At 43.5% G+C, this 17,915-nt stretch overlaps 1 protein-coding gene and 1 long non-coding RNA gene across 2 annotated transcripts in view; one reads left to right on the top strand and one right to left on the bottom strand.

Annotated features, from left to right (window-relative positions):
- LOC109297244 overlaps positions 1–17,271 on the bottom strand; it is a 29,857-nt gene extending 12,586 nt beyond the window's left edge. The window contains exon 1 of the long non-coding RNA XR_002097257.1: positions 17,193–17,271. This is a non-coding gene — a long non-coding RNA (uncharacterized LOC109297244). The remainder of the gene's footprint in view (positions 1–17,192) is intronic.
- Positions 1–17,915, top strand: part of ADGRV1 (adhesion G protein-coupled receptor V1) — a 576,350-nt gene that overhangs the window by 309,548 nt on the left and 248,887 nt on the right. The gene's annotated exons all lie outside the window — the stretch shown is intronic.

Here is a 17,915-nt window from a genome sequence, read left to right as displayed (position 1 = left end):
GCTAATACTGTTCCCCGTTCTATTGGAGTGACCCGGTGCACCCTCAGCCTTATGGGCCACGCGTGCCTCCAACCTCCCCTTTAGCACGCCCCAAGCCTCGCAGCTCTTCCAGACGTTATCAGGTCCTGTTCCTTTCTGCGTCTTGCCTAGCGCCCCTGGGCTTGTCACGCCACCGGCGCTTCTCTGTTTATTAGCCCTATCGGGCTTACCAATGGTGTTCTTCCCCACTGGGCTAGGCTGCCTAAGCCTTGCCTGGCCCTTCTGGGTTCTGTCTTCAATTTATGTCCAATTAGGCTCAGGCGGCCAAAGCCTTACCTGGCCCCTCTGGGTTCCTGTCAACTATCAGTGTCTAGTCAGGCTCAGGCGGCCGGAGCCTTACCTGGCCTCTCTGGCCCCTCAGGGTTCCCAGCACAGTGGAGCCCCTCTGGGACTCTGTCCGGTCCGCACCCCTCTCAGGGTGTCTGTCACAAATATGAGTGCCCCCTCCTGGGGCCAGGGTCTGATTAGGCTCAGGCAGCCTAAGCCTTACCTGGCCTGTCTGGATTCCTCGGGGTCCACACCACCATGGAGCCCCTCTCGGACTCTTCCCCCTCCGCACCCCTCTTGGGGTGTCTATTAAACTATGTGTGCCCCCTCCTGGGGCTTCTTTCTATCCGTGCCCTCCTGGGGCTTCCTTCGAATATACGCCCGCTGGTGTGGCTTTACCTTGCCTTTGCTGGGCTCTCTATAACCACAGACTCGCCCTCTCCGGGCTCGTCTCCCTAGCAACACCCACCCGGGGCTTCTGCTCGTGTGGCCCCCTCTCTCTTGTGGCCAGACATGAGCCTCCCTCAGGCTTCTCACTGGTGCTCCTTTAGTGGGGCTCAGGTGGCCTAAGCTGTGCCTGGCCCCGAAACAACTGTGCCTTCCCTGGCACCCTATTAGCACCCACCTGAGGCTTCCACTCATGTGGGCCTTCCCCTCAGGGAAGGACACGAGCCACCCACAGGCTTTTCACTGGTGCGCCATCAGTGGGGCTCAGGTGGCCTAAGCCGTGCCTGGCCCTCTGCCCCTTTGCCAGGGTCCTCTCCCCTGCTCGGGTCTCACAACTCCCACCCATCCAGGGATGGGGTCAATTCCCCCATCTGCTGCAATGCCTTGGCGCCGTACAACTGTGCCGTGCCTGGCACAAGTGCCGCACCCACACAGGGCACTAGGAACTCCCAATCTCCTGGGGAGTTCCCGTGAGGCCTCCTCACACCCCTACAGCCTCACCCAGTCCTCCGGTATTTACACAACAAACTTAACAGAACCATAAGCACACCGGCTGTAACTCAGTAACAAGCTTCCTTGCTCAAACATAGGGTTAAGCGCACTTGCCTCCCTATCAATAGCCTCCCCATCAGGGTTCTTTCCACCCTTACCATGTTGTAGCTGCTTGGGTGGTCAAACTGCAACCATCGGCTCTGCTCAGCTCTACTGCAGAGCTCCCACACATCAGACTACCAGAAGGGAACTGCTAATTAGGCTCTGGCTGGGGCTGTTTATAAAGGCCCGGCCCTGCCCCCTCCTGGTCATGTGACCACCTCAGTTGCCCCAGCAACCGCCACCTGGGCTCCCTAGGTGATTGGCAGCTGCCCTTAATCCTTCCTAGGCACAGGGCACCTGCGTGACCCTGTGACACTGCTTATGACTGCCATAGGATGTATGATTTAAAAATATGAAATGTATAAACTTGGATTGTCCAATTCTAAAGATCAGCCAAACAAAATCATACTTAATAACATCTTATTTCTTTTTCAGATAAATCAGTGATAGCTGGTGAGAGCAATTGCATAGAAATAAAAATATAGCAAAACTGTATATAAGAATAGCTGTTATGGGTCATAGTTATCTGATGAAAATCAGTTAAAACTGCCTCATTTCTAGTTTATATTTATCTACTTTCAACTTCCTGGAGCTGAATCTTATTAAACCTTTGACTGTTAGACTAAAAGCTCTCTATAATCATAATCTTCTTCCCCCAGTAAACATCCACAGACACTGTTCAGTGTTCAAGTCACTTTTTAACCTGATCTTGGATAAGCCAAATAGGTTGATTTTCTTAAGTCCCAAACTGTAAGGCAGGTTAATAGAAGGTACGTTCCTAAATCCCATAGGTTGCTTTGAAGTCACAACTTACAAATTTATCAGGGAGTTTATGAATTATAAAAATAATAATTATTAAATAACCTTTTTGAGTACCAAGGCAAATGATTTAATATGGTAGTGGCACTAAGGGGGAGAGGGGTGACCAGGGCACCAGCCATAGGCATCAACTTAAAGGAGTGCAAAAATAGCAAGCATCATGATGCTGCCTTGGCTGCTATTACCATGAACCCAGCTGCAGCTGTTGCTCTGTGTACCACTACCACCCAGGGCATAGAACTGCCCAGTTATGCTGCTGATTTAATATTTAAAATGGAATATTTCACTTTCCTTCTCAATATACAGAGGCAACTTGATCCATATGCATAACTTGTGACATTAAGAATTTTTTTTAATGTGAAAAAAATGAACTATTGTCAAATAAACTCAATTTCTGCAAGCAATATATGAGAGTAAATCATGCCCTTTGGTTTTGTGAGTGAACTGACACACTGCAGAGGGTACCCTAACAATCTAGTGCTCTCACCAGTGGTGACTCTTTTATAAAACTGGGGTTTGGATTTGAGTTGAAGGAGTAGGGATATTAACTCCTGTGTTCTGTTAACCAAGTTCTAGTTCTGATGAGTTTGGCAGCAAAATTGAACTTCTTGGTCATTGTATGGGGAAATGATTAACCCATGTACATATTTAAAACAGTGTAAAATATAAAATAAATTTAAAAACCCTCCTAAAACTGCTGTGCAGTCTGCTTATACAGAGTTATAGAGCCACAGAGCTGGAAGGGATCTCAAGTGCTCATCTAATGCAGTGTTTAAAGGCAGACACCTACATTTACAAGCCATCCCAGACAATATTTTTCTAACTAAACTTAAAAATGCAGAGTGATAAAGATACTAAAACCCCTCTGTGATCTATTCCAGTGCTTAATCACCTTCATAATTTGACAGTTCTTCCTAAAATCCAACTTCAATCTTTGTTTTTTTAGAATTTCAACCCATTCCATTTAACACAGTCTTCTCCTGTCCTTGGTAGACATAGAGGATAGTTCAGCGCTACCCCTTTATAAAATTATTTTTGTATTGAAGACTGTTATCAAACCTTTTGTGATCTTTTCTTCTTCAGACTGACTAATCCCACATCAACCTTCCCCCAAGTCAGGTTTGCTAAACATCTAATTTTTTGTTCTCCTCTGGACCGTTTCTGCTTTGTTCACCCGTAGTAACATAGTACTGCAGGTAAGGCCTGACCTATGTTGAATAGGTGGAAGAACCTTTTCCTTTGCATACACTTCTCTTGTTTTGTAACAGCTGCAAATAAGTACTATATTTCTTCCATAATTATGTTAATAGTTGTGGAAATAGTCCATGTGAATACTGTAGTCTTGGATGAGGAAAATATCCAAAAAAAGTCAGAAAGTTTCAACCCATTAGGTAGGGAAGGTAGGGAGAGGAAAGGATCTCTTTGTTCTGTGTTTATACTGTGTCTGGTGCAACTATCTTATGATCTGTGGCAAGCAAAGCCATCTCTGATGGGGGTGAATCAGGGCAACTGTCCTGGGCCCCACACTTTGGGGGGCCCTGCAGACAGTGTCATACAGGCCCAACTACAGCTGCCATGGCCACTGGCGCACTCACCACCCCCTGACCTGCACACCCCTAGGGATGGCTCTGGTGGCAAGACTGATATTTGTAATAGTAACATGAATAATAGTAAGTGTGTCTGGAAACCCTTTTGAGATCTATGCTAAGCCATGAATTTTACATGAGAGATGGCAAGGTGAGCCTTAGAGTAAACATAGGCCAGCTATAAAGACAAAAAAGGAAGGTTCCCTAGGTCACCTGAAATTATAGGTCTAGTCAATGCCACTACATTTTAGTAAACCACCGCTAATTATCATATGTTTAAAAACAGGTCATTTTGGCTAGGGACAGACATTACACATAAACTGGTTTAAATGATCAGTAACTGGTTTAAACTTGTAACAGAACTGTGACTATAATGAAACAAACGTTCAGTGCATCAGTTTGAAAATGGCTGAAACCAGTTTGAGAGAAACCTGGTTGAATGTAGTGTCAGACTTAGCTGATTTGGGCCAAACCAGTTTATGCAGTGTCTGTCCCAGACCCCTTTCTGGTTTATCAGTTAAATCGGATTCCCCCTGCATCTCGGCATGCTCTCTGGGCTGGGCGGGGCTCTCTGCTCCACAGCAGAGCTGGCCCTCCCCTCTGCTCCTTGGCTACAGCTCCGGCAGAGACTGCCGGTGTCTGCCTGGCTTCTGCTCTCCCTCCTCCCCTCTGAGCAGGGATTCTGCCATCCCCTCTGCCTTACACAGACACACAGGGTTAGCTAGCAGACCACATGCTGGCTACACTCCATGATATGGCAGACGGGACAAAAGGAGAATCAACAGGTAGCTGGTAATGTCCCTCTGTTGTTTTCTTAATGGGGTGATAAACACTGAGTTAGGGGTGATAAACACTGTGTTATCAATTCATGGCTGGTTTGGGCTGGGCAGGGCAAGGCAGGTCAGGAGTGGGGGAACCCCTCCCTAATCAGTGTCCTGCTGGGTCTGGCCTCAGCTCAGTATTGTAGAAGGGAAGGGAGGGCTGCTCCAGCACCACGGGCTTCTAGCCTGAACCACTGCAGGCATGTATGTGCCTGCATTTTTTTCAGTCCAGAGGGGATGTCTTTGTGGTTACAAACTGGTTTAGGCTAGCCAGGTTTGACTAACCTGCAAAGATTGAATCCATTCATGCTCATGCTTTTTGAATGCCTGTCCCTAGCCCTAGTTTCTTCTTTTGGTTATCTTTTGTATATTATGAAGACAGTGCAGAATCCTGTTAAGATTCAGTTCAGCTTTTAATTGAAGGCACGGATAGAATGACAGTTGTATGAAAAATATGATTGCATCCTTCCCAAAACACATCTATTAGTTAAGCATAGATAAATTAGAATTTGATGTTCCAAAAAACATATAAAGACAGCTAGGTTTGGGTACCTGTGTAGCTAGCAATAATTTCATAAGCAGCTTATCAAACTTGAGGAGTTTACGATCTCCATTTCTTTGCCAGCAAGGTATTTAAATTCCTCAGTCCTGAATTATTTGGCATGTATCTATTCAGGTATATTTAATTGCTCTTGTAAGTTCTTTATTATGTTAGTATACTAGGCAAACATTTTTCACAACTAGTGGAATCACTGAAGTAGCAATATTTGGCTTCAGTAACTTATAAATCCTCTTCTCTCACCTCAGTTTTCAGTGAAGACTTACCTGGGCCCTTAAAAAATAAAGAAAGATGTTATTGTATCTTGTGATATTGTTAAATTTAGTTACTTGTAACTTAAACTGTTGAACCAGATTTTATCAAGTTTGACTGGCTGGCTGGCTTTTTAACAAGTTCTGCAACAGTACATGCACATATTTGACATGTCTACTTTCAGATATTTTTAAGTCAACGAAGTGCATACTTTTGATTTGAAACATAAAAGTAAACTTGGGGTTGGGGAGGCTCTATTAATATAACTCAGTCATTTTTACAGATCAGAAAAACTATTTCCTATCTATATGAGAAATTGGATTTTTTCATTTTTAAGGAAAAGAAATAATAATTAGTGACTGTTTATGTACCAAAGGCTATAATAAAATTTTATATGTTTGCCCAAGGTATTATCAGCAAGGATCCTGGTTTTCTCTTTTTAAAATTGCAAATTTTCTGATTAAATAAAAAAAAACAACAACCCCCCTGTAAATTATCTGATTAAAATCCCCAAAATCCCCATTTCTGATTCAGTATTTATAGCTGGCTTACTACCAACATATAGGGTGATTCTTCAGGCAAAGGAAAAGTATAGAGTAGGCTATGTTACAGAGGGAGCAAAACTTGAAGCAAATGTTAAGCTTGAGGAGGAAACTTGAATTGAATTTTATTTTTGTTAATTTCTGTATTAGTAAAATGAAATCAATTTTTGAGTATACATGGCATATCAGCTCTTTAGAAAGGTGCCTGATTTTGACAATGATCTAGGCTGTCCTGTTTATTTATTGATTTGCATATTTCTTATGAAACCATCCCCACAAATCCTTTTTTTTCCTGGTATTTTTCTCATTCTTTCAAAATCTTTGCTGATAAAATATAATAGCCTAGTTTTGACCTTTTTTCTCCTCACAAAGCATAAACCTACTTGCCTCAGATATGACATCTCTGTTCGTGTACTCTTATGATTAATTTATTCTTTTTTAAAGCAAGGTGTGCCAGTTTCTGTAAAGAAGGTATAATAGGGCTCACTGTGTGAGTGCCAGTAAATCTTTACAGAAGGTTTGCCACACCTTAAACCTCAAGTGCTATTCTTCAGCCAAGACCAATAGGATTGATATTTAGCATACCAGCTTCTATTTATTCAACCTGTTACCATGTGATCAAATATTTCAGCCATGTTTGCCAGAGACAAAAAATGTGCCAGTTCTCAACTTATCTCAAACTCATATATCAAGTGAAAGTATTATTTATCAACACTGCTACATTTCTTATTTTTGATCAAACCAATTTCATTGATAAGAATAGGATTGGACCAAAGACTGAAGTTTGACCAATGTTGCTGTTGTAGCTAATGCTTTCCTTTAAAACCAGCTCCTTTAGTAGAAATCCCTGTTAGTTTTCTTCTCCTCCTTTCCCCCACACTTTGCAATCTTGGCAAAGTTGTGTTTCACTGGCTGAGAGGCTTTTTCTGTAATTGCTGGTTACTTATCTGCTGCTAAATTCCAGAATTAAGGAAACAAACACATCCATGCAGACACTCCTGCCTTCCTTTGAGTTACATTGGGTTTACAGTGACACAGATGAAAAGGGAATTTGATTCCATATACTTTATCAGTTTCTTTATTATCTTATGAGAGCTGGACTGGAATTCATGAGCGATATGGGAAGAGGGTCATACTTGGTTCCAAACAGTGAAGGTTTAATATGGATATAGTAGCTGCAAGAACTAAGGAACTTTTAAGGTCCAGCAGGCCCAGTCTCCAGCTTGATTATGATTGTACATTTCATTCTGGACCTAACCACCAGGCTACTGGCTGTGCTGGGCTTCAGGGCCCTCTTCATTCCTCCTGTTAAGTAATGCCACTTACCAATGTGGCATGCTGCTTATACACATTATATTCAATTCTCACTTGGAGGTTATAGATGTGGGTTTGGAACCCATCAGGCTGCGAACTTGGAATTCTTACCTCTGGGGCAATTTTTTTTTCCCCAGCCATTAAAATATTACTCTATCATCACTTCTACCTACTTCTTCTCTGGCTGTGTGTTTTAAAAGAAAAGAGTCATCCTCTGCTGCTCTTTTGAAACAGGTGATTTAAGTGCCTAAATTTGAGGAATAGTTTCTGGCTTTGAGTGCATCTAACATAGTTGCCTCCCTGCAGTCTTCATTTAAGCCTTGAAAGGTTGGAGTTTAGGATACATTTCTCTTTTCTCTGTTCTCTGTTAATCAGTTTTCATGGCTCCCTGTTGGAGTACTGGCTTAGAACTACATTCTGAAGCATCTTGCTTTCTTCATGAATTGTATGGGAATCTTGGACTTCTAAGAACTGTGGATTTCACTCTGGGAGCCAGGCACTGCACTGTTTCTTTATTTCAACATTACCAAATCCAGAGACAGAGAGGACATGTGAACAAAGTATCAGGCTGTCTCCCTGCCAACCTTGATCTGGACTCTTAGGTCTCTTCTCTACCCAAGTTTATTATTCATGACAACAAAATTTGGGTGCAGTTTTGATTCTGTGTTAGGAATAGCTATATATTAATTGGTTGCTGGTCATCCTACAGTTTGTCATGTGCTTTCTATGTTCATGCTTTTTACTTATATTTTAATAAAAACATAAAGTAAGGGAAAATAGTGCAAATGAGAAAAACTATATACAAAACAAGAAGGGTTAAAAAGACGATAACAAAGATCATTTTTTTCATGGCAAATAAAATAAGACAACGTGTGTGTGTATACGTATGTATGTATATTTATATATATATGTGTGTGTGTGTATGTATAAAAATACATAATGGCTGGATTTTCACTGCTAAAGATGAACCTTCTGCTGCCAAGAGAGTAGAATTCCTAGAAATGAGGAATTCTAAAAGCTAGAATAAAAGCTCTAAAAGCATCAATAAGTGAGCCTTGCCAAGGCCACATTTTCTTCTCATTTGAGTGAGCACTAATTGTAAGTGATTTCATTATTTCTTGTGGTAACAAAACTGGAATAGTAAGAACTTTAGGAAAATGGGATCAAGTAATAAGCACTTTGGCCACATCTACATGAGAAGCTGACTGCACAGTTGTTACTTCACAGTCATAGTTTCATAGTTAGTAGGGTCGGAAGGGCCTGAGCAGATCATCAAGTCTGACCCCCTGCCATGGCAGGAAAGAGTACTGGGGTCAAACGACCACAGCAAGGTGATTGTCTAGCCTAGTCATTTAGTATTTGCATACCCAAATACTAATGATGGTGCAATAACTGGTATTACTGCACAGTAGCATCCCTGCATAGCTTCTTGGTGACACTGGCTGCTCAGTAGCTCATTACTACTGCTCAGTAGCATTGTATCATAGTTTGTGCCATGTGACGCTGCTGCGCAGTAGCAGTGAGCTACTGCACAGTAAGCGTCTTGTGTAGACCTGGCCCTTGTGGAGGAAAATGACCATGTTAAGCATCGTGGGGCCCAAAGACAGACTTGAAGCAACTGAATTTTGCTCTCTGGTGTTTAGGCTATCCTAATGGTTGGTTGCTGGGAAACCTGCTTCTTGGAAACCTAATTATCCAGCAAAAGTTTGTTGTCTCATAAGTCCCTGTATCAGTGTTGACAGGAATATTCTCTCTGTGGGTGGTATTTCCTATGAATACTCTGCCTGCTGTCTGTTTTTCACTTGCTTTGAATAATTCAGCTTTTTCACAGCGCCTGGATATCAATGGTCATTTTTTACCATGTTTATTCTGTTGTTTTTCAGAAAAGTTTTCAGTGAGTTTAAAACTCCCCCTTGGGTATGATCTCTGGTAATTCACTGTCGCACATGGAGCATTCTCTCTCTCTCTCTCCCTCTCTCTCTCTTTCTCATGAATTACTATCTTGGATAGCAAAAGAAACTTCTCTTTGCAGTCGTTACAGATTCAGACTGTCTGCTCCTTTGTATTTATTCTGGGAAGGGCCCTGATTCAATAGATATATTTCAGTATTTTAAGAGATTGCTGAGAAATAGTTAAAATTTTTACCTGGGGTATCATTATTCATGCCGAAATTTAGTATAGGAAAAAATAGGTTTTGAAATGGCTGGTCTACTGAGATTCTTTTAAAATGGTGAGTGCAGTGTGTAGTTTGCTCTAGCTGATATTTGCTTAACTACGTGGGCATATTTTTAGGTTAATGCATGGCTAACGCAGGCTGCTTATTTTGGGTACAAATTCCCACTGTGATACATTGTCAAATGAGCTCATCAGAGAGTCTCTCTGGCAAATACTGTTTTGCTGTGATTCACCACGGTGCTTGCCAAATGGCTGCATTGTGTAACTTAGCCTAGTTTAAAAAAAAAAAAGAAAAGTTCATTGTAATAATGCACCATCAGCAGCTATTGCTTTTCTTTGTGTGCAAATCAAACAGTTGCCAAGCTCTGTTAGGCACAACATGAACTAGTACCATGGACTGTTGATGATTTTGACTGTGCTACAAAGTACAAACGTGACATGTTTTGATCAACTATCCCACTGATGTATTTAAGTTAGGCCAAAAAGTGTATTTCTGCATGTAACAGACTTGCCACCACTCTATGATGTGTCTAATATTTTTCTTTCAGAAACTGTGTGACTTCATGATTATAGAAACCATCCTTCTTTTTCTCCTTTTAACTGCAGTGGATTTCTTGAGTTTCTTAGCATTATCTTGTCTCAACAGAGCCCTAAATCTTACCTTACAGTGGTTTATTAAAATCCTTTTTTATAAGATAGTAACTGAACCCTGTAACATGATGTTTACCTTCAACTTTTCCATCAGTTTCCCTGCCACAACCAGACAATCACCTACGTTTTGTTCCTTACTGCACAACACTCCAAAGGTCCAACCATTTATTTCTGTATCAAACCTTTCAGAAGCATGCTAATCATCTGCTGACTTTAACTAGTTTTTTCCCCTTGGGTCTTTAATATGTAACTTCCACCACCAAGTCTGTTCAGAATTCTGCCAATAAAATATTTCCTTTCAATATTTTTGTGATCTTGTACACAAATATATTTTGAGCCACTGTTGCTGACTGCCAGAGTGTCTAAACTTCTTGTCTTGACTTTCAGAATTCTATCATATGGATATCTTTCTACCCTTTATTCCACTGAGGAAGCCAACCTTAATATCCTCCTCCTCTCCTTCATTTCACCCCTTGGACAGTATGCAAAGAATCTGATTAGCTAGCCTTCTTGACCGTTATATCCTTCTGGAAAATTATACAGAATCCAAAGTGGAGGCAGGGGACCAGTAAGTCTGAGAATATGTCCCTGTGCACCTAATACGGTGCCCCCCTGCTGCCTGTATTGGGCCGATGGGTGATCTTACATGTAAACATGAATGAACAGAGATGTGACATCAGCTTCAGAAGGGCACAGGCCTGTGGCAGAACATTCTGAACTCCCAAGCTCTTCCATTGCTGACTTCAGGGTGGCTCTTCTTAGGCAGCAAAACTTTAAAAAGAAACTTGAATGGGAAACTGCAAAACAAGAAATCATGCACAGACTGGATTGTGTTAAGTAGGGTTTAAGTAGGTGCTGTGGATTCTTATCCCATTACCTGAATTAGCTTTGTTACTGCCTTGGACACGTCTACACATGCTGTTAATTTGCAGTAGACATACAGCATAGTAAAAGTACTGCTCAGTAAGCTTACACGTGCTCCCACTCTGCTCTACCCCCCTGCAGCAGCCGGGAGGAGCTCCAGGCTCCCCCTGAGTGCTAGCCCAGGGGCTGGCAGGGAACAGCTGTCTCCTGGCCCGATACACTTCGGGAAGGGTCCTAATGCGCATGGGATGGAAGAGCTGCTGCTGCAGAGCAGTCCTGCCCCATGCATATGGGGACAAGCCCTGTGCCCAGCAGGGCTTCCCTGTGTAGTCCAGGGAAGTCTCCTGGTGCAGGGAGCTCCTGGCCCTGGCTCCACAGTTGGAGCAGGGGCTGGCAGATTGCTCCCTGCCCCGCCTGAGCTCCCTGCTGCTGGGGCAGGCTCTGAGCTCAGAGCCTGGCCTGGACAATATTCCCTTGGCCCGGCAGCAGGTAGCTCCTGGAACAGGAACTGAGAGAGAGGTCCCTGCCCTCGGGAGCTGCTTGCTGCCAGGGCCGGCTCAGAGTTCAGAGCCTGGGCTGAGACAGTGTCCCCCCGGCCTGGCAGCAGGCAGCTCTTGGCCCCAGTAGCAAATTAACTCTGTGGTTGGCTAACTGACTGCTCAGTAAGTGTCTGCATGTGTAGACAGTGACGCTTTACCACGCAGTGAGTTAGTCAACTGTTCAGTAATGTTTCTCATGTAGACGCGCCTCATTGTTCCTATGGGTTTATTGCTTGCTTTTTTTAGTCTCCCCCAGTGCAGGTCCCCCCCGGCCCAGCCTGTCCCCTCCCTCCATTCCTGCCTTTTGTATTGAAATCACTCTCTCCATTTTATACACAGCTCTATGCAGGTCCTCTCACAGCTCTGATGAAGTGAGCTTAGGCTCAACAAAGCTCATGCTCAGGGCTGGATTAACCCCTTAGTGGGCCCTCGGGAAACACATTTGTGGGCCCCCAGCTGAAGATGAAATGTTTATATTATTTTTTCAGTCAATAATTATAATATGTAAAACAAGCACAAGTAGGCCCCTTTTTCACTTGGGGCCCTATGCATGTGCCTGGTTTGCCTATGCGTTAATTTAGCCCTGCTTACGCTGTATGTAGCTCTGATTTAGTTAGTCTACAAGGTGCAAATCTACCCTGCCTTCCATCTAATATGATGACGTATTTACAAGGAGTATATGTAGTTGCATTTTTTTTTTCAGAAATAAGAGCCTACAAGGAGATCAGTGTATCAGTTAAAATTACTGAGTAAAAAGAGGAAAAGAAAAAAACATTTGAGAGAGTGGCTGAAGGTCTAAAGGACTTTTTTCACATTTCTTTTCAGGGTTGTTCTGGTTACTAAAGGCAGAATCCTATCAGTAACCAAAGTGTCAAAAAAGGTTTTGGAAAAAACTGAATGCTTAAATTGCCACCAGGACCAAACTGAATTTGTTCTGAAGAGTTAAGGAATATGTATGACCTCCACACTAATATGTGTAATCTCTCAAAAAAACCCTATCCAGATTGATAGCAAGTGTGCATATTTTTATACAAGGCCTTAATGCTGTTTCATAGCATTACAGACCAATCCTTTTGCTTTCCTCTGAGTAACCTGGTTAAAAAGTAATTAAGTGTGGAGCTGGAAAATGCCTAGGTGAGCAAGATCTTAGCTGGACAGCTGAGGTTTTTTCCCTTGGCTCTTCCCATTAGCAGGTGCTAGGAAGCTTGCAGGTAGAAGCTAACTGAATCTGATTCACTCACTGTTGCATGTGCAGCATATTTCTGCATTTTGGATTAAGGGAAGGGCTACAGCAGCCAGAGCAATTTAGGATTTGGGGATAAGCAGTCCTAAAGGAGGAACTATACAACCAGTCAACCCTGGAGTTGTAGCTTCTTGGGTGTTTTGTGTTAATTGGTCGACCAAGCAGCCCCAAGAAGTGGCTGCCTGTTGCACCTACACAACTTGCACTGCTTCTGCAAGTGAGGTAGGGAGCAACACCTACTCTCACTGGTCAGCAGGGTCAACTAGGCTTGTGTTGTGAAAATTGTCTTTCCCTGGCCTATTTGCAGTGCAGCGTGGGAGTTGACAAGACATTGGCTAAAGCCGAACGAATTAGACAAATGCTTAACAAATATGTTATTCATAGGTTTTCCCCTTGTTATCTAATACTTGAAGTGGATGTTATGCTGCTTTTGCTTTTGTAAAGTAAATATTTCATAGAAATATTGACAGAAGATATCAAAACAAATTTAGAAACAGGGTAATGCATTTCTGGATTAAAGCATAACCTTATAATGAACTGCTGTTTGTTTAATTACATTTCAATAAAACATTTTAAGACCTGGATGTACAGGCTTTTGTTGGCAGGGATTCTAACTTTAGGTTGTTTGAATTATCGATTAATTGCTACCAAGTTATGTAATGTTCTCTTTCCCAGGGTAGCATGGCAGGGTCACAGGCTGGGATGCTGCATTATAAACCTCTAGGTCTCCATGGGTTCTCAGTCTCATTCCAACTCCACCCATAATTCTCCTCAAGACCTAGCACCAACATGAATGCCATCTACCCACCCTCTTCAGTGCTGCTTGCTCTTGTTGAGATTAGTACCAATATCATAATTATTATGTTTCTAATTCTTCTAATTTGAATACAAATTTTGAGGTACGTGATGTTTTAGCAAAAGCGCCAGTTCCTCTGACAAGTGATTGAAGATCTCAGCTCATGTTTTTTATATGCAAGCATCTTGCCCCTCTGGATGGGGAAAAATGAAAAAGTGACCAGAGTACTCCTGAAAGGCTTAGCAACCAGAAGATAAATAAAAATAACTCAAAATATATTATTTAAAAGATTTTGGGAAGTTTGATCCAGGACTTCTTAAACATTAGGAGTTAGTAATTACCTAAATATGTGCTACAAGCGCATGTGCTCTGTCCCTGCCCCACCTGATTTCTCTTTCTGCTTTTGGCAGGATGGAATATGTATATGGAGAGACACTTTACATTCTCTCTGAAGTAAGAGAATTGGCCTCTTTGTAAAATGGCTATCCAGACAAAATACAGGGCATTTATTTGACAATTTAGGATGGTATCCTTTTCCCAATTGCCCTTAACACATTTTGCTCGGTGCTTCTGCTATTATAAAATATATATATTTTTAAATTTTTACACTTACCTGTTGAAAGGGAGTCCTCATTTTGACATACGTATATGTTGTACATATCCAAGATTCTTAATGAAAGTTGATAGGGTAAAATCTGTTGGCTCTTTTGGGTGTAATGATGACAGAGGGATGCAATAGCCTGAGTCAAAAGAAGTCAGTATTTTCCCCTGGAATCCAGGTCTTCAGGCAAAAAGGAATATTTTTTTCCCTTAAACTAAAACCACTAGTTAATTACCAGAAAATAAAGGAAGCAATGATTGGGAGGGGGGTTGGGAAGGTGGGTGGGAAACTCTGGAAACAGGCTGTCTAATTTTGTTCCATCAATTTATCTGCTATGAATTATCTTTGTGTCTATTTGTGTACAGAAAGGAAAATTAACTCTAATAATAAAGTAATTGTCTTAATTAACTAAGTAAAGTTTTTATTCAGTATTTGTAATATTCCCTACTGGAAGTGAGGAGGATTCTGAAAGTGCCCTAGCAACTTTGTTTGAGGCAAAACAGATGGCTGTACGCATTTCAGGTTCAGAGGCAAGTGTAGTATGTGGACCAAGCACTAGAATACAGAAACTGTGAACATCTAGTAAAGTTTCACCCATCAGTTATGTAGAAAAGAATTGTCTACTAGGGCTAATAGGAGGAAAGAGAAAGCAAATGTGTTGGGCACAAATCTTATGAATAAAATAAGATTGTGAAGACAATATGGCACCAGTATTGGTACATAAGCTGTACTGCACTTAGGCAGAAACACTGTTTCTGGGTTCAGAGCCCAGCCAAACCAGAACTGCTGAACCTAGCTTAGTGCAGGAGAGCTTACTGGTGCACAACTAGTGCAGTGCTAAATTGACTGTACTCTTTCTAGTTCAGGAGGTATCCCACCTGAAGCCCTGGCCCATCTCCCTAAAGTTCAGCTTGTGCCATGGTGAAATGCTGTGTGTTTTTCCAAGACAACTTAAAAAAATTCTTTCTAGACACTGGGTCAGGTATTGTAAAGCTAGGACTGTCCACACTAAAGTGGGATATTCGGTAGCTTTAAAAAAAAGAAAGAAAGAAAGCAAGTAAAATATTTTCAAAAGACATGGGCTATGGACAGACATCCAGAGGCTGAATTGATTAGTCTAACCTGAAAAGATTGAACTGATTTGCAAGTGCACCTTTAATTCTGGAAACGCAGGCACATGCCTGCAGTGGCTCAGGCTAGAAGCTGGGGGGTGCTAGAACAGCCCTCCCTTCCCTTTGCAGCAGCCACAAGGCTGGAGGGAAGCTGCCACTGCAGTGTGCGCCACTCCAGGATGTGGTGACAGAGTGGGGGGAGCTTCAGCCCAACAGCTTCTGCCTTGTATGTGGGGTTCTAGCTGAAGGTGCCTTCTACCTTCCAAGATGTCCAGGAACTGGAACTGGAGCTCCATGCACTAGGAAGAAACATGAGTGGGGGCATTCATGCTTCACAGGGCTGAAGCTTCCCGTGCCCCACCCAGAGCTGTGGCACAGCCATGGCAGCTGGAAGCAAGGGGGGCAGAACAACCCCCTGGCTCTGGCCAGCTGGCAGCTGGTTGTGAATCTGCAGCCCTGGGGGCTGCACAGGGCACAGGGTGTAGCTATGGCTGCTGGGCTTAGGGCTCACCAGTGCCTCCAAGTTGGCCTGGGAAGCCCACTCCTTAGCCAGCCCCTGCCCATGCTGCTGAGCTGGGCTGTCATGCAGCCACAGCGGGCTGGAAAGGGCTCTGCCGCCATAGACTGGCCCCACAGGGCCATACCCAGCTGGCTGGGGCTTCATGACATCCCCACCCAGCTTGGGTGTGGGGGTCCACACAGTCCCTGTGGCCCCAGCCCAGGCTGCAGTCTGCTGGGAAGAACCTGGACCTGGAGGCCTAGCTAAGGCTGGCCCCTCTGCCTCCAGCCTCAGCAACACAAGTAGACCAATTGGGCTTAGCCTTGCAGCCACAGCTGCTGATGAGGCAGATGGATGGCAGAGATCATGCCAGCTGGCTCTGGGTTTGCTCCTTCCCCTGATGCTGGATTAGGGAGGGGGGGAATGGCTGACAGGGGCTACAGCCCCCCAGTAGTGAAGGTGGAGAATAAATCTTCCCTGCTCCCTTTACATCAGGGGGCGTATGTCTGTCCATGCCCCAACCTCTGCTTGGGCTAGAGAGCAAAAGGGTAGAGCCAGACCTGTTCTCTGGAGCAGACAGCACAACCCCACCCATGGGTGCAAAGGATCTGGGATGCTGGGGGACTGTGCTGTGACTTGAACCAGGAAGGGGTGTGGGACAGAAGTTTCATGAACCAGTTTGACCCAAATCAGTTAAGCCTGAGACTACATTCAGTCAGGTTTATCTTAAACCAGTTTTAGCCATTCTGAAACTGGTTTATATGAACTGAACTTATGTTCTGTTACAGGTTTAAACCAGTTTCTTATCACTTCAGCAGGTTTATGTGTGAATTCTGTTGCTTGCCGCAGTGTCTAAGGGGGTTCTACAAGGGTTTCCTGGAATTTAGCACCCAGTGATATGTTCCTAAGTCCACCTGCTTATCCAGTAGGGGTGTGTGAAATGGGCCATATTTGATTGGAATTCGGCCGGAATTGGGGACTGTGATTCAATTACTTGATTCGGATCACTGTCCCTGATTTGATTTGGCCGCATCTGAAGATTCGATGCTGATTCGGACAATACGTGATTCGGCCATAGACACAGCTTTAACTGTTTTTTCTACATACCTCGAGGTACCAGGCATGGCTTGTGAACGCTGTGATGCTAGGGCAGATGGAGCATCTGACAGGAGTGCTGGGGGGCCCCCCCGTGTGAACCCAGAAGTGGACTGGAAGTACTTCTGGTCCACTTTGGGGTCTGCCGGGGAGCCTCTCCATGCCCCCCCAGCTCAGCGATCGGTTGTAGGGAGACCCTGGGTGTCCCTCCCGACCCAGGAGGCACAGTTGCTGAGCCAGGGAGGTGTGTGGGGGGCCCCTGGCACGCTCCCTGGCAGACCCAAAAGTGGACCGGAAGTGCTTGTGGTCCACTGCTTGGAACACTCATTTCACTGTTACCTCCTTTCACTGCTTCCCAAAGCTGCTGTTTGCCCTACCCTGTGGCTGCGGAACATCTTGTCATCCAAACTGTTCTCCTTTTTTCAGCCATGCCCTAGGCCACCATCCATCCTCTTTCTTGAGGGAGAGAAATAAAATAGAAATGAGTCAGTAGGTTCATTTTACTCTATAGACACCATCGTGTATTCCCATTTAAACAAAGATCACAATTATCATTTTCATGGTGCTACCTAATGAGAACCCATTTACCTCTCTTCAGCCTTCTTGGAGGGGAAAACAAAGAGTGAGAATTTGAATCTTGAATGTGAATGAATTAGAGAGATTCAAGATGGTTTTGGCATACCCTGGAATGTAGACTTGGTTAAAGATTAAAAAACAGAATCTGTCTTTGTCTGGGTTCTCTGTCTGCAAGCATTATAAAAGTCCAACATCAGCATTATTTTGAAATCTTGGCTAAGATTTCTTATAAATGGGCATCTGAAGTTAATCTTCTAACCTGCTATTTAAGTGCCCACATAAAAGGCCTGATTTTGAAAGGTGCTGAATACCCAGCCAGAAAGGGGAGGGAGGGGGAAAGAATGCATGAGAAGGTGTGTGTGTGTCATGTTAGGGGTTCATTTAATTTTTTTTTAACGATAAAATTCAAATGTGGGGCCAAATCTCACTCTACCAATTAGATAGCTAAGCTAAGTGTGATATAATCTGGGGCTGGGCAGGAAAGTGGAAAGTGATCGGGGTGGGTCAGGGGAGCAGGTGGGGGT

The sequence above is a fragment of the Gavialis gangeticus genome, unplaced genomic scaffold (assembly GCF_001723915.1).
Source record: "Gavialis gangeticus isolate Ggan-Ray unplaced genomic scaffold, GavGan_comp1, whole genome shotgun sequence".
Lineage (NCBI taxonomy): Eukaryota > Metazoa > Chordata > Crocodylia > Gavialidae > Gavialis > Gavialis gangeticus.
The sequence above is the reverse complement of the archived record's forward strand: the minus strand, read 5'-3'. Positions and strand labels throughout refer to the sequence as shown.